Source organism: Crocodylus porosus, unplaced genomic scaffold (genome assembly GCF_001723895.1).
Source record: "Crocodylus porosus isolate Cpor-Errol unplaced genomic scaffold, CroPor_comp1, whole genome shotgun sequence".
NCBI classification, from domain to species: domain Eukaryota; kingdom Metazoa; phylum Chordata; order Crocodylia; family Crocodylidae; genus Crocodylus; species Crocodylus porosus.
In genome coordinates, this window is record NW_017728922.1 from 17,126,645 (window position 1) to 17,142,747 (window position 16,103).

Below are 16,103 nucleotides of genomic sequence, written 5' to 3' on the forward strand. Positions count from 1 at the left end.
ATCATCCCCAACAGTGGCTATCCAACCTCTTCTTGAACACCTCCAGTGATGAAGAATCCACGACTTCCCTAGGCAGTCTATTCCACTGGCTCACTATTCTAACAGTGAAGAAGTTTTTCCTGATATCCAATCTAAATCTACTTTTTTGCAACTTCAAGCTATTGGTCCATGTCCTACTCTCTGCAGCAAGAGAAAAATGATATTCTCCATCATCTTTATGGCAGCTCTTCAAGTATTTGAAGACTACTATCATGTCCCCCCTTAAGCACCTTTTTGTGCAAGCTTATTTTTGTGTTCTGCAGATGTCTCTCTATAAGGAACTGCACTAACACCGTCTACTCATTTAATAAAAGTCTTTGAACAGCCATCAGGCATGGCAGTTATTTAAGTCAAGTCTGACTTGAGCAGATGACCTAGCCATGCAAGACTGGCATAAACCATTAATGCTAATGGTATCTCTTGCTAGTACTACCAGCATCTGTTAGCAACACTGTTATTATCCTTCACTAATGCTACCAACATCCGTTAACATGACCACCTCCACGCAATGCTTGTACCACAGTATCTGTGACTAATACTATCTGTAGCCATTAGCCAGGTCACCAGCATCCATCTCTAATACTTGGCCCACACTTGAAAGGAGGCAATCAGAAGGGCCAAAGCAGAAATGGAACTTAGGCTGGCAACAAAAATTAAAGAGAACAAAAAGTCCTTCTTGAGGTATATAGTGAGTAAAAAGAAGGCCTAGGGTAGCATAGGACCCTACAGGATAAACTAGGGCAATTAGTGACAGATAGGGGGACAAGGCTGAGCTCTTCAATAAGTTTTTTGCCTCTGTATTCCTGACCACGGATCAGGACAAATTTCCCAACTGGATCACAGACAGGCACAAAAGGGAAACCAGCCCACCAACTGTTAGTGCTGACTTAGTGAAGGGACACTTGGAGGGGCTGGTTGTGTTTAAATCAGCAGGCCCAGATGATCTTCATCCAAGGGTGCTGAAGGAATCGGTCAGTGTCATAGCAGAGCCACTGGCATGGCTGTTTGAGTACTCTTGGTGCCCAGGTCAGGTCGCAGAGGACTGGAAAAGGGCCAATGTTGTCCCAATTTTCAAAAAGGGGAGGAAAGAAGATCTGGGTAAATACAGACCGATTAGTCTCATTTTATCCTCTGGAAAACCTTTGAAAAAATGATTAAGGATCACATTTGTGGGAGTCCAGTGGGAAAAACAATGCTGAAGGGCAACCAGCACAGATTCATAGCAGGTAGATCCTGCCTGACTAACCCTGTTTCTTTTTATGACCAGGTCACAAAATGTTGAGATGCAGGAATCAAGGTAGATATTATCTACCTGGATTTTAAGAAAGCCTTCGATATGGTACATCATCCTATTCTCACAGATAAATTGAGTGGTTGTGACGTAGATGATTACACAGTCAGGTGGGTGGCAAATTGGCTTAGGGCTTGCACCCAGAGAGTGGTGGCGGATCAGTCGGTATTGACTGGAAACAATGTGGGCAGTGGAGTAGCACAGGGCTTGGTCCTTGGACCTGTGTTGTTCAATGTCTTCACCAGTGACTTGGATGAGGGCATGGAAAGCACTCTGTCCAAATTCTCAGATGACAGCAAATTATGAGGCAAAGTTAACACACTAGAGGGTAGGGAACGAATCCATGAGGTTCTGCACAGGTTAGAAAAGTGGTCGGAACAGAACAGGATGCAGGTCAACAAGGACAAGCGCAAAGTGCTGCACCTAGGGAGAAGGAATTGCTAGCACACTTACAGGCTAGGGAGGAGGACCTTCTCAGAAGCACAGCAGTGGAAAAGGATCTTGGAGTCACTGTTGACACCAAGGGGAACATGACTCATCAATGTGACGAAGTGATCAGTAAAGCTACCTGCACTTTATCATGTATTAGCAGATGCATGACAAACAGGTCCAGGGAAGTGATACTTCCCCTCTATGTGGCACTGGTCAGGTCTCAGTTGGAGTACTTCATCCAGTTTTGGGTGCCATACTTCAAGAGGGATCTGGGCAACCTTGAGAGGGTTCAAAGGATGACCACTCATATGGCTCAGGGCCTGCAGGCAAAGCCCTATGAGGAAAGATTGAGGGCCTTGGATCTCTTCAGCCTCTGCAAGAGATGGCTGAAAGATGACCTTGTGGCTGCCTACAAATCCACTGGGGGGAAAGGGGAGCAGCAAGGAATAGGAGATGCTCTGTTTACCAGGGCACCACTTGGAGTAACTAGGAACAATGGCCACAAACTGATGGAGAGCAGATTTAGGTTAGACATCAGGAAGAACTTCTTTATGGTAAGGGTTGCTAGAATCTGGAATGGGCTTCCAAGGGAGGTGGTGCTCTCCCTCACCTTGGGGATCTTTAAGAGGAGGCTAGACATGCCCCTGGCTTGGGTCATCTGACCCCAGTGTTGTTTCCTGCCCAGGGCAGGGGATCGGACTCTGTGATCTGCTGAGGTCCCTTCGGACCCAAACATCTGTGGATCTATAATACTACCAGCATCCATCACAAACACTATTATCATCTCTGGCTAATGCTACTAGCATCTATTAGTAACATTGTTGGTATCCTCCAACAATGGATAATGGATGCCAGCAGCATCCATTATCAGTGCTACAAACATCCATCACTAATGCTACTGCCATCCTTCATCAACACCAGCACTCACTAAGGCTGTGAGTGTCAGTTATCAATGCCACCAGCATTTATCACCAACATCCATCACCAGCACCACCAGCATCCATCACTAACACTATTAGAATATGCCACTAATGCCCTCCAGCATCCATCAGCAATGGCATCCATCATGGGTTGTGCCATCAGAGATTAGCTTCTCAAGGGGTCAAAATGTGGGAGCCTGAGCCCCATCCTTCCACTAACCTTGGAGTTTTCTTAAAATAAAATGCTTCATTGAGACTGGAGGAAAGAGCGTGGGGATTGTAATGCTGCCTTTGTAATGCTGCACACTACAGTTACACAAGGATAGCAGTGCTATAATTACCTTTAATTAATATCAGCGTCACCACCCCAAGGAAATGCAAATTAACAATTGTGTCTGCGTTATTACTGGGTTATTACTGTATTACTTCCATCAAAACCCCCCTCTTTCCCATTCTCCAAATCTGCCTGTTCACTCAATGGCTGTTGGATGGAGGGCATGGGTATGGGGACTAAATGTACGACCTATTAAAGGTGGATGTTTAACCTTTGCAAAAACACTTCAGAGTTCTCAGGTCATGTTGGGGCTTTTGCAGCCCTAGGATTCCCGGGTGACAGTGGCATAAAGTGCCTGAAGGCTGTGCTGGGTCTTGTCTGAGGGAGAACTCCCAGACCAAGCTGTTCCCTTTCTGACCAAAGGCTAGGTTCCTGCTCTGAGCAAATGCAAAATGCCAGGAAGCTGCAGCAGGCATGAATGCAGTGGTTTATGCCTTGAGTGGACCAAGCTGTTATGAATAGCATGTGACTCCCCTACTCAGCAATGATCACCTCTCCTCTTCCTAACATTTAAAAAATTGGCCACAGCCTCTACATAATTCAGCATCCAGTTGTGTCATATAGCACCCATTTGCTTGTGGTGAGGCACTGGGTCACTCTTGTTGTTGCAGGGACAGAGCCCAAAAGGTAGGGCAGAGAGGGTTCAACCCCTCCAACTGCTCAGTTTCTTACACAAACTGCCACAACCAGAGTCTGCCAAGCAGCAGCCCAAGCCCAGACCAACATCCACTTGGCCCATGTTCTTGACCAAAGAGATGGAACCAACATTAATAGCCTTGTGTGGCCCCACAGAAGCCAACAGAAGATTTGTCATTGATAGCAATAGTGCAGGATCAGATTCTGAATAATTTATTCCAAGAAATCTCTTAATTGTTTTAGCTGAAATAAAATGCCAAGATGGTAAATGTTGACACAAAAGCTTTATCAACTAAATCAATATATACAATAAAAACTTTAATAGTGTGTCTCCAACTACGACTCTACAAGGAGGCTGACTTGTTCCTCAAGAATTCTGTTTCCCATATCAACTTTCCTTGTCAAGATGGAAATGAAATATGGTCTTCTTGGTGCCAGGGTTGGGAAAGACTGTGGGACTTTTGCAAATGTTTACAAAGCTTGGTGTTCTGTCACAGAGGTGACTGCACCAATGTGGCAAAGTGCTCTGGGATTCTTTGAGATGAAATGTTGTTCTATAGTAATGGTGTCCAAACTTTTGGTCCTATGGGATGGATGGGTGGTACAGGATGGGTCCATGGATCTGATCCAGCCCATAGGCCCAATCTGGCAGGTGTGGGGCTGGGGCTCTATCTAGCACATGGTGGATTAGGCCCTCGTTCTGCACACCATATCATAGCCAGGTTCTGGCTATTCACATGCTAGGTTAGGGCCTATTTCTCTGGCTCTAGCACAGCATACATTGGATTGGGTCCTGCTGCTCCAGCCCTGCACCCTGATGGGATCTCACACACAGGGTCATGTCATCTGGCCCACGGGGCTTGGAAATTTGGCAGTGGGGAACAGTGGTAGTGTTAATTAACACTGTCCCCCAACAAAATTTCTGGACCTTGGGAGACCCTGTGGACCAGATCACATGGCTCCATGGGCCAGATGTAACCCAAGGGCCAGACGTTGAGCACTCCTGTTTTATAGGAGTATGAGCTATTCCTGTGAGAAGCCATGTACATCTCTTGGACTGTGCAAATAAGAACCATTGATTATTATTATTAAAAAGTGCATAGAACATGCAGCCTTCCCAGACAGAGATCACTTCAGATAAGTCAGTGAATCATCAGGTGGGATGGTTTCTCACCCACCTTTCTCCTTTTAATCAGCCACCACCAGGACTGTGTTACCTCCATGGCAGCCAAAGTGGAACAAGATAAGTAGAGCTTTCCCCCTAGACTTTAACACTCTAGAATGCTATTGAAATTAGAGAAATCAGCTTCTGAAAGTGCCATAAAATGTTTATGGTTTGAGAAGTGGTTTTCAGTCCATAGTGCCTCTGAGACAGGAAAACAAGAATCCCAGCTGAGAAGCAGCTTGGGACTTCCATACTTCTCCAAACTTCAGAAGAGTCTAAGCCAGATCCTTTCTCTGCTTCTCACTAAGTGTGAGATGAAAACATGCTGGTAAATCAAGCCAAGTAACCTTCTGTTCATCGATATTTCAGAATCAGACCCAAATCACCTACAGCTGTAATGGTAATGATACTAGAAATCTATCTTTGAGCCATGCTTGAGCATTCTGGGAGTGAGGTATGCACCGTGGAGAGGAGACAAGTGATTACGGACACTGTAGTGGCATGAAAGAAATGTGAAAATGTGAAAATATAAAATGGTGGGAGGGAGCTTAAAGCTTCAGAGGATGCTATTCAAAATACAACATGCATCTATCCCACTATCGACACTTCAGTATCTCCTGAAACTTGGATTCATAAATTCAAACATTTTGAGATGGGAAAGGATCATCACAATCCTCTAACTGGATCTCCTGCATAACATGGGCCACAAAATTTCACCTACTTATTTCAGTAACAAGACCATAGCCTTTTGTCTGCTGCACTAAATAATTCATGGTTACCAGAAATATCCTCTGCATGCAGATACTTAGGCCCAGATTCAAAGAGGTATGTAGGCAGCTGACTCCGTTTAATTTCACTGATGGATTTGGTCATGTCACCCCTCAACCTTCTTTTGGATAAACTGAATATATTGCAAGCTCTTCAGTTTCACATTTCATATTTGGAGAGAAAAGTATTTGAAAACCTGATTCAAGATGGATCACCACTGCAGATCCAAGAGATAAAGGAACTGGAGAATGGAAACATGACAGGAGACTTACAGAGAAGCATGGGTAGACGATAAGCAGCAGACAGAAGAGGACAAGGAGGAATTTCACACAGATGGAAATACCCAGTCCTTACTAGGTTCTTAGCATGGAAACCACAGAAAATATTTCTGAAGATCCAGCTTGGGGAATGGAACAGAGAACTGTTCAGAACACATCAGGGAACGGTTTCTCAGCAACCTGCAAGACAATCAATTGTGCCCACAAACAGATCTCCAAACATCCATGGCAGGCAGATAATCCTTACTGGGGACCCTATATTAAGAAAAATAAATGCCATTTTTCCAGGGACAGGCAGAAAACAGGATGGCAAGGTGTCTCTAGATACAAGCTGTCACTGCAAGTTGGCTGTATCTGGTGGTCAAATATCCACTCATGATAGTGCATGCTGGCACAGATTATACCATTTCATGGCATTCCTCATGTCAGGGAACCTGGAAGGATGCTAAAGGAGGGGAATGTCCAGTTGATTTTCCTGGAGATCCTTCCTGTTCCACAAACAAAGGAAGGCAGGGGATTCTCAGCTAGGGACAGACATTCAAAAAGCCTGAGCCTGAATTGATTCAATCTTTGCAGGTTAGTCTAAACTGACTGGTTTAAATCACCTTGTAAGTGTACAGACATCCCCTCTGGACTGAAAAAATGTCGGCACAAGCCTGGAGTGGCTCAGGTTAGAACACAGGGGGTGATAGAGCAGTCCTCCCTTCCCTTCCACAAGGCTGAGCTGAGGGGGGCACGGCCAGATGCTGGCAGGACGCTGTGATTAGAGGGAGGTTCCCCTCTTCCCCTCTTCCTGCCTGGATAACAGAGCATTTATCAGTTCTGTTATCAGCATTTAGCACCCCATCAGAAAACAAAGCCTCATTCATTAGTTCAAGCTCTTTTTAAACAGCTTTTTCCAAAGAAAGGAATGCAGGGGCATTACCAGCTGAGCTGCTGATTAGCTCCAAAAAGTCCTAAGTGGACACTGTTCTATCTCCCTTACATAGCATTAGCTAGCATACCAAATGCTAGCTATGGTCTGTGCTGTGGGCAAGAGGAGAAAGGGACCCTGCTTAAGCAGCAAGCGGTGAGAGAGGGTAGATGGGGACACAGGGAAGCCAGCAGACCCTGCTGTGTCTGCAAGTCTCTGGCAGAGCTCCAGCCAGGGAGCAGAGGGAAGGGGCCAGCTCTGCTGTGGAGCAAGGAGCCCTGCCCAGCCCAGAGAGCATGCCAGGATGCTGGGGGAGTCTGATTTAACTTATACAAAAAAGGGGTCTGGGACAGACATTGCATAAACCAGTTTGATCCAAATCATTTAAGTCTGATACTACATTTAACCAGGTTTATCTCAACCAGTTTCAGCCACTTTCAAACTGGTTTATGTGCACTGTCTGTTCTGTTAAAAGTTTAAACCAATTTCTGATCACTTAAACTGGTTTACGTGTAATGTCTTTCCTAGGGTAAGTGGCTTGAGGTAGAGGGTTATGGCTTTGTGGAACACTTCTATGTGGATAGGGGGTTGTCCAGTTTGTATGACCTCGACTGCAGTAGAATGAGAGCTCACCATTTATGAGACAGGCCGGTTAATCTGTAGGGTGAAAGCTGAAGGATGTTAAATTTACTACAAAGAGGAAAGTGAAGAGGGGGTTAAAAGAGCACAGAATCAAGATCTTGAGAATAAAATTAATCAAGCCATCAATGGACTAGAAGAAAAGATGTTCTTGGACTGCTTGTATACCAGTGCTAGGATTATGGGCAATAAACTATGCTAATTTATTAATATAAATCCAATATAGTTTGTATTACTGAAACTTGGTTGTAAGAGCTGCATGGCTGAATCTTAAAATCATTGGTTGCAAACTATTTAGAAAGAATGAGTGGGAAAAAATTGGGGAAGGTACTTTATGTCAAAAATAATGTTGTCTGTTTTCAAGTCACTGATAACTCAAAAGTAAATGATCTTGAATACTTACGCATCAATGTTCTAGTAGACAAAGCAGAAACTGGTGTGCTAGTTGGTGTCTGCAACAAACCACCAAATCACAAGGGAGACCATAATGACTAGCTCCTTAAACATCTATCTGTAATATATTAAGGGGCAAAAAGGTGCACTAATATGGAGAATGTTAATTTGAGTGAAACATGCTGGAGATCCCATGCTGCCAGTACTGAAATATCATTGGGATTTCTAAAAATTATAGATGACAATTTTCTAATTCAGAAACTGTTGTGTGTGATATAAGGGAATTCTGCAGCAGACTTCACTGTGACAGATAAATTAGAATTGATCTCAGAATTGAAAATTAGTGACTGCTTAGGTGCAAATAATCATGACTTCATTTTATGTATTATACCCAAACGGAATAGAAGGTAAGCATAAAAGAATAAAAGTCAATATGTACTTGGTGTTTTAAGAGGGTAGGTTTCTCAAAGCTGAAATTATTTATGACCAACATGTGAATAGTAATTGGGTACTACTTTAAAATATTTTACAAGGTACCCAGAAATCCACCATAAAATGCCATAGGATACCACAGAGACCAGGAAGAAGAGCGAGCTTCAGCAAGCCACCCCTAACAACGGAGAGTGGAGATTGGCCACATCAGGCCCAAAGCCATGACTTAACGTCAGCTGCTCCACCAATAGCCCTACGCAATGACTATGCAGCCCTCACACCATCGATGGATGAGGCATCCATGTCCTCCACACCAAGGACAAGACAGGAACACCACCACTAAAGAAGCAACAAAGCATGATACAAGTATGTCGGGGTAAACACCAATATCCAGGGGAGCAACTCGTCAGAAAGGCACCCCTTGGGAGGACGAGGTCCAAGAGACACAAGCAAGTTAAGGAAAAATTTAGGCTGGACATAAGGAAAAACTTATTTTCCATGAGGTTATCTAGAAATTGGAACACACTCCCAGCAGAGGTGGTGCAGTCACCATCCTTGGAGGTGTTCAAGAGAATGCTGGACAAGCACCTCATTGAGCTTGTTTGAGCCCAATAACCTCCTGCCCGTGGCAGGGGACCAGACTTAATGATCTTACAGGTCGCTTCTGGTCCTACTATTCTATGATCCTAAAACAGAGCACAGCAATATATATAACACATGGAAAAGTAAGAACTCAATCAACAAGAACATAAATTAGAAGATAGGAAACGTAGCAAATTGATAAAGGAAGCTAAAGAATGCAGGGAAATCTAAAGAAAGAAATCCATGGCCAGTACAGTTAAAGACATTACAAATTAGTTTTTAAATATATCAAAAAGAAGAGGAATCCTAAAAATGGCTTTGGTCTTTTACTAGATAGACATGGTGGAACTGTCAATAATGATGCAATTGAAGTGTTCAGTAAATATTTGTTCTGTATTTGCAGAAACAAGCAGATGATATATCCCCACCATATGATACTGAAATGCTTTCCAATCCAATTGTAATTAAGGATGATGTTAAACAGCAGTTACTGAAGTTAGACATTTTAAATCAACAGGCCCTGATAACTTGCATCTAACAGTTGTTAAACAGTTAGGCAATACTCTTTTGACCATTAATGTTGATTTTCAATTAGCCTTGGGACGCAGGGTATCTTCAAAAGGACTGAAAGCTAATGTTGCACCAATACTGAAGAAGGGCAAATAGGACAATTCCTTTCAACCTGACATTGATCCTGGGTAAAATAATAGAATGGCTGATACAGGAATCAATTAATAAAGAGTAAAATGAGAATAATATAATCACAATCAACCAACGCTTATGGAAATAGATTATGGCAAACTAATTTGTCAGTTTTTTCATGAGATGATCATTTTGGTTGGTAATAGCAATGATGCAGCATGCTTAGGATTTCTGTCTGGTATTTGACTCTGTAACACAAAACATCTTAATAAACTAAATGACATTAATACATAATAATAAACTGCAAGATTAATAAACTACAACATCAATGTGACACATTAAGGTGCCTAAAAAGTCATTAAATTACAGGTTTCAAATGTAATTTTACGAGAAGAATCAACATTGGGTGGGTAATTTTCTTCAGGGAACAGTTCTTGGCTCTATGCTATTTAACTGTTTTATCAGTGATCTAGAAGAAACATAAAACCATGACTGATGAGGTTTGCAGACAACAAAGTCAACAGGGAGGAGGATGGGTCATTGATGCAGCTGCACAAGCTATCCGGACTGCATACAGCCTCCCACCCCCTGGACAGCATCAGTGGTTCATGTCTGCTTGCCTCTCAGCAGTGGGAGAGCTGGCTGCAGGGGTCCACGGGCCACACATTAACTGTTCATGGGCTACATATGGCCTGTGGCCATCAGTTGGGCAGCCCCAGATCAAAGGATTGGAAGTTAACCATGACAGTGAGAAACTCTGGGAGCTCAATCGAGTCAAAGAGAAGGTTAAGTCCATAAGTACATACACAGGGAGCAGGAATTTGATAATAGCCTAGCAGACTCTTTGGCTTAGCAGACAGAGGTATAACAAGAAACCATGGTTGGCAGCTGAAGGGTGTTAAATTTAGGCTAGGAATAAGGCACACATTTTTAACACCAAGGGCATTTACCCTTGTAGGAACACCACAGGACCTTTGATGGATTTTTTGTCACTGGGAAGCTTAAATTAAGATTTGGTTTCTGCTCCAATTCAAACACAGCTGTTGGACCTGAAGGAGGAGTCAACTCAGGGAAGTCCTATGGACTGTTAGTCAGGAGGTCAGACCAGTTGATCACAATGGTTCCTCCTGGCCTTTACTCATTCTTCTGCTTTCCTGGGCCCTTTCCAATCTGACACCATCTTACCAGAAGTTGTTACAGCAGGAGGGCGGTACTGCAAAACAGCAGTCACAGTGTGACACAAGAGGGGCACCTGGCTTAGTGCAAGACTGATGGCATGACTCACTACCTGGAGGGGATGGTGCAAGGGGCTGGCTGAGAGGGCAGCTCCCATTTACTTCAGTCCTAGCGTTTTCCAGCAAAAGTCACTACAGAGGTTAGTACTGGGGCTTTGACTATCTAAGGGGGCAGATCACTGCTACTCCAGTCCCAACCTCTCAGCAGGAGTCACTGTAAGGAAGTGGGTAGATGAACTGGTTGGTGATAGCATATGCTGGAAATCTTACAATAGGGAATAGGAACACAGGCTTGGCAAGGCTGGGCTCTCACTGTAAGGGAAGAGGTTGGAGTTAAAAGGCTGTGGAGGAGCCCACAGGTTATCTCCAGGTCCAGACTCCCTCAGCAGAAACCAAGGTAGGCAGTGTGGCAGGAAATTAGCTGCAGGGGTCGTGGCTGATCCTATCCCTGCCTCCCCGCAGTGGGAATCATTATAGCAATAAAATGTAAAACTATTCTCCAATTCTCCTATAAAGCAAATATTGTCCCCTCTGAATGACTTTGCTATTGATTATTAGAGAAGGAATAAAGTGCAAACACAGGGTAGCATTTTTATGCTTGATTGCTGCAAAATGGTATTTACTTTCTCTACTGCTTCAGGCTGAAATGCCTGTGTCATGGGGGAGGCCAATGGAGACTAGTCTTGAGCTCTGTCCTGACAAACAGCCTCAGTGAAATCCCAGCTCAGGCCAATATGGGGGTATCTGACAGCTCCAGGACTACAACGTCCCTGAGATGGTGATCGGAGCAGCACAGACAGCTGTCCCTCCGAAACCCACCTAGAGAGGAGGCTGGGGCAGGCAGAGCCGCAGAGGTCCTGAAGCCAATTCTCTTCCCTCCCCTGGGATATTAGTTCACAAGTTCTACCTAATCAGACAAAAGTGCAGGTCCCTTGATTTCTTGGCTACATCTTCCAGGAGACAGTCCTGATTTATGGCATCATAAATACATGATTCATTCTCTCAAAATAGCAGTCAGAGTGCCACAAATAAAGCGGAAATAACAGCCCTGCCTTGCCAGGCCCCATGGACAGATGGGGAACGAAAGCCATAGCCTCTCACCATGACACCAAGTGCTGAAAGGAAGAATGTGGGAACTCCCCCACACCCTGCTGCTCCCAGCAGCCGTCACTGCAGGGAAGGTGCAGGAGCACTGGGTGTGTGGGAGCTCACAGCTATTTCAGTCCTAGCTTCACCCAGCTGGTGTCAAAGCAGGGAACGCAGCCAGCTCCATGGTTGTGGGGGAGCTCACAGTGAACTGAGTCCTGTCCTCTCCTGGCAGGAGCCCCTGGTAGGAAAGGGTACAGGAGCCCTGGCTGTCATGCAGCTCCCAGCTAATGGTGTTCCAGCACTGGCATCAGGAGGCACCACAGCGAGCGGGATGGGAGCACTTGCTGTGGGACAACTGGAGAGAATTCTCACTTGCACCAATTCTATGTTTCTGTGGGAAATGGTGTAGAAGCCCTGGCTACTGAGGGGTTGTGGGGGAGCTCATAATGATACCAGTTGCTAATGCTGAGGAGGGTGTGGGAGCATTAGGACTTTTGGGAAATCACAGCTCCTAGCCTCTACCAGCAAGACTGTTTCTTCAGACTCAAACTGTGGGAGAACTGATAGGCAGAGATGCTACACCATAACCTATGCCTAACTTTACTGAACACCTAGTAGCAGAGAGCATAAGTTCATAGATATGAAGTTTTCAGTGGGTCTCAGCCTTTTCCAAACAACCCTCTTCCCATCAGGCTGGTTAGCCAGGAGACTCCAGGACAGCTAAAGGGAGTGATAGTCTGGCTAAGAGAATGTGAGAGCACTATGGATAATGCTTTGGCACTCATCTATCACCTCCCAACCAAGAACCTCTGCAGCAAGGCAACAGAGTTAAAATAAAGGTGGATACTGCATTAGAAGCCTGAAGGTGGGAGTTACAGACATTCAACCAGGGAACAGCAACATGGCTCTGAATTTAATTCTTCTTACCCTTTGCTTCTTACATGGCCACTTGCCTGTAGGACAGGCTCAGAGAGATGTACGCTCTTTGTTTGCTGTTAGCAAGAGAGACATAGCATAGTAGTATGGAAACAAGTTTGGACGTGAAAGAGGAAAAGAATGGGAAGAGGTGGGACCCCAAGACCCTCACTGCCCAAGGAGAAGGGACACCCACTTGTCAGCAACAGTGGGACTACACACTTACAATCAGTGGTGTGGATGTGAGTGTAGACAGGGCACAGACATTTTTACCACTGAATCACCTAACCCTAGATAATATGAGTAAAACACTTGCGGTCCCATCTGCATCGCTGCTCCCACTGCTGCTGGCACTGCAATGGTGGTCATGTAGCAGTGGAAGATTTCCCAGAAAAGGCATGAAGGGGCCAAGGAGAGTATTTCAGAAGCACTCAGCATTGGCCTGACTCCATTCCCATTGGAAAGGAAGTGGGAAACCTCTCCTTGCTCTCAAGAGGAGCAAAGTTAAATCAGAGCTGAGTTCTACTGGAAACCCCACACTAGTTAGCATTATCCAGGCCAAAAAGGAGAAGCAGACTCCATGCCCTGGGTCACATGGGTGGTCTGAGTTGTGTATTAAGATGTATTGACTAACAGAGTAAGTTCAAGTTTGGACAAGACACTGCCCTAGCTGTAGGCATGCTTAGACTGGCCAACTACAAGCATGGGTGTCCTGTGCAGGGTAGAATATTCAGTCGGGTTAGTGACCACGTGCTGGAACATGACTACAAAGTCATGTATAGCTGTATGTCTTCTAGGGAAGAAATTCCCTTGTCCTTTCCTGCCTCTTCCCAACTTCTGCTATGTTCTGTATAGTCTCCCTCACCATTGCTGGTCTCTTCATTTTATGCAGTTACATTAGGAAAATGCATGCCCAGCTTTCAGCCGTCAGAATACGGGCTCAAAAGTGTCATGGCATGATGGTAGAAACACCCTGATGACAGTAGCGCTACCTCTACAGGGAGTCAATGCAGCTGTCTCCTGCTGCAGGATGAGCACTATTCTCCCTGGTACAGAAAAGATCAAGGAATCAATCTATGAATCTCTGTTGTCCCTCATGCTTTGTTTCTGTCTTGTTTCCTTGACACTGCTTTGCCCTCACGGTCAGGCAGCAAGTGACTCTCCCTGCAGTAGTGCTCTAAGTAAGAAGCAGAAGTGACTAGTGAAAATTACAGGTAGCCTCACAACAAACAGGCTCCAGGGCCGTAGTAGTAGTAGTTCCCCTCATCAACTACACTGCTGTTGGCAAATCCCAGAGAATCTGGTATGTCAGGAAGCTATGGACTGCTTTGGCTGAGCAAAGGCATTTCCATCAAGAATCCTTTCTCCCATTTTCCACTGCTCCTTAGGACCTGCCAGACTGTTAAGAGGCAAATTAACCCAGCAGCATGTGGAGAGGGCCCCGGAGCCACGAAAGCTCCTTGAGTGACACATGGGATAATCCTTATCACCTTGAATCAGAGTGATGTATGGAACGATAGAGTGCTTGAGACAGTAGGAGGCACCTCTGTTTTCCACTTCCTGCACTACTTATCATATGAGGCTACCACCTGGCTCTTCATAAAACTGCATGGAGGCTAAAGGCAGACAGCATTGTGCAGCCATCTGTGATATCCTGGCTGGTGTTATCACACCCAAGGTTCAGGCGAGAATGTCTACCCCCAAAAGTGCATTTCTATCCTGAATACAGGCACAGGCACAGACACAGACACAGACACATTCATTCACCATCAGATCTGCTGACTTAAGTGATAAAAATGAAAGGTCTGATTCACAACAGCTTTGTGCTGAATTGTATTTGATTTGTGTTCTGCTGCAGGTAATTGATTATGTTGCATTATATTGATTTACAGTCTACTGAAGTTCATTGTTTTGTGGTATGTTGTGTTACATTGACTAGCATTGTATTGTGGTTCACTGATTTGCACAGTGCTGCGGTATATTGACTTGCCTTGCATTGTTGTTCACTGTTCTGTAATGAATTGTGTTTTGCTGCTTTGTCATGAATTGTGCTACATTGATTAGCTTTGTATTGCAGTGATTTGTTTTGTATTTGCACTTATTTCTTTGATAAACTGGTGCAGTCTTTATTCCACTGTATGGGATGCCATTCCTCTGGTAGCAACTGAAGCTCTGCAGGTGTCTGCCTTTAACAAGATGAGTAATTCTCTTTCATTCCTTTAATCAGCTGCTTTTAATTAGCGTACCAGTTGTTTTCCTTGGTGAACAACTCTTTCAAGAAGAGCTTTTTGCTGTATTTGCTAGTTTGGGATGAAACTGGCACCCAGCGGGGATGCAACTTAATTCTTTATCAGAAGTTTATTTAAGTGGGCTCTGTCGGCAGTGCAAACATACTAAAGATATTGCTAAAAGCTTGTGGTTGGGATTCAGGCTAGCCGCCTGGACCTTGGATCCCAGTCTTCACAAGTGCAATAAGCAAAGGATAAATCTCAAGGGGTACCATTTTGCAGCTCCTGTTTCTTTGGGATGGTTCTCCATCAATTATCTTCATACCAGCCAGGGGCCTTGTTTTGCCCATGGGAGATGAATAATTCTCACCAACTTCAGGAGTGGAGAAGCCAAGAGAGAACAGAAAAGGCAGTTTTCTTGTTGCACCCGGTTCATCTGGATCTTGGAAATCTTACAGGAAGGTCTGTTCTTGTGAAATAATTCCTAGAGCAGCCGGGGAAGGCCGGAGGTGCTCTCTGGAACTTTTAAGAATTTCCCCAGTGATGCCTATATGGTTGGACTGTATGATTGTTCCCCAGCCCAGAGGAGGGGCAGAGAAGAGCTTCATAGTCCCAGGAAAGCTTAAAAAGGCTTGTATAACCTTTTCCAGTACTACTTGATGTGCAGAGGGGAGTGCGTGCCCTGCACTGTGCCTTCAGAGGAGATAGCATGCATTCCCCTACCCAGCAGAGAGATTGTCCTTAGTCCCTTCACAGAGGACACAAGAGAACAAAGCTTCTTGTGTGCTCTCAAACATGGATCCATATGCAAGGTAGGGATGATGCGGCTCTGATCCATCCCCATAGTAGCAGTCTACTGTTTCCAGAAAGGGTGTTTATGCTAGGGGTGTGCGAAGTGGGCCCTATTTGATTCGGATTCAGCCCAAATCGGAGACAAGGATTTGATTAGTTGATTGGAATCACTGTCCCTGATTTGATATTATTGAATCCAAATCTGAAGATTTGATGCTGATTTGGAAAATCAGTGATTTGGCCATAGATACAGCTTTAAATGTTTTTTTCTACAACGCTGTGATGCTGGGGCAGATGGAGCATCCCACAGGAGTGCAGGGGGCCCTCCCTGGCATGGCAATTCGCTGCAGGGGGATCCTGGGTGCCTCCCCAGATCCAGA